Genomic DNA, 1,664 nt, shown 5'->3' on the forward strand with positions numbered 1-1,664 from the left:
CTGTGACCCTTAGTATGGAGGGTCAAGGCATTTGGAGTTATTTTGGAGAATTGTTCAAATTTGGCAGCTGACTATAGGCCAAAATAAACAGCACCACTGCTATCAGTTCAAGGACTGGTGGGATGTAGTATTGAAAGATCTGGGCTTGAAACCAGAAGGTAGGTGGTTCATTCTCCACAAGAAATGATTCATGAACCATTAACATTGTGCCCTTGAGTAAGACACTTAACCCTAAGTTACTCGAGTCCAGGAAAACCAAACCTTGTCCAAACTAGCACAACATAATAAAACAACGTCTCTCTGAGGTAAATCAGATTTACTGATTTTAATTTTAATTTGAAATTATGATTTTCATTTCAGTGATTCATTCTGCAAGTATTCTTTCTGAATCATCCATTCAAACCTAAACATAGATTCACTGAGAATGAAAAAAGAAACTACTGCCACTGATCTATATAAATGACTTTTATCATATACTCTACTATATTGTATTCTCTGATCAATATTATATACAGTGATGGGGAGTAACTAGTTACAAGTAACATAGTTACGTAATTTAATAAAATAAATGTAACTAATCTGTAACAGTTACTGAGAAAAAAATGAGTAATTATTAAATTAGTTACTTATGAAAATGTTAACAATTACAAAGGGGGTTATATCTGAATATTTCCACACACATACAAACTTGATTGATTTATTTCCCAAATTGCACTGAATGCTCTAAAATGTGAGACGCCAATGTTTCAGGAGTGTAGGACACATACGTAAACCCACATCCTATTTGGGTTTACGTATATGTTTGAATTATTTAAAGGGGTCATTTGATGCGATTTCGATTTTTTCTTTCTCTTTGGAGTGTTACAAGCTCTTGGTGCATAAAGAAGATCTGTAAAGCTGCAAAGACTAAAGTCTCAAATCCAAAGAGATATTCTTTATAAAAGTTAAGAGTCAGCCACGCCTACCTAAAACGCCTCGTTCTAACACGCCCCCACATACCTACATCACTATGTGGAAAGATTTGCATAACTGATCTTGTTTATTGTGCTGTTTATTGAACTTGTTTATTGTGCTGTTAAACACACTAGCAACCAAATATATCGACCATAACATTTTTAGAAGACGAGACAAAATAGAAGACAACTAACGTACGGCCTCTACTTTACGGCGTCTATGTCTTTACGTTACTTTCCAGCATATGTAGTCACTAATAATTCATGTGACGCATAAATCCCCACACACTCGCTATCCCATGCTAAGAAAGCCCATTATGAAGGTAGAATGACGTCAAAACGATTTGCATACGCAGGGTAATGACTTGTTGTGCATGTGGGGCAAAAAGTTCCCGAAATAAACCAATATGTACATCTACACGTCTTTCTTTTCTCTGCACTTACAATTTTGGCACGATTCTCTCACTAACTCGGGATGGGCGTATCGATCCGAAGTATCGATATATCGATACTGACGCGAGTATCGAAAGTATCGATACTCAAACAAAAAATATCGATACTAAGGTGCGTTTTATTTACCAGTGGTTTTGTTTATTTAACAAAAATAATAATAATAATAATAATGCGTACAATATGCATTGAATTGGACGAATAACCTTTGTTAGCGACCATAAACATTACAATTGTGACTGACCATAAACTTTTTCACAC

The sequence above is a fragment of the Sinocyclocheilus grahami genome, unplaced genomic scaffold, assembly GCF_001515645.1.
Source record: "Sinocyclocheilus grahami isolate Dianchi unplaced genomic scaffold, SAMN03320097.WGS_v1.1 scaffold14.1, whole genome shotgun sequence".
Lineage (NCBI taxonomy): Eukaryota > Metazoa > Chordata > Actinopteri > Cypriniformes > Cyprinidae > Sinocyclocheilus > Sinocyclocheilus grahami.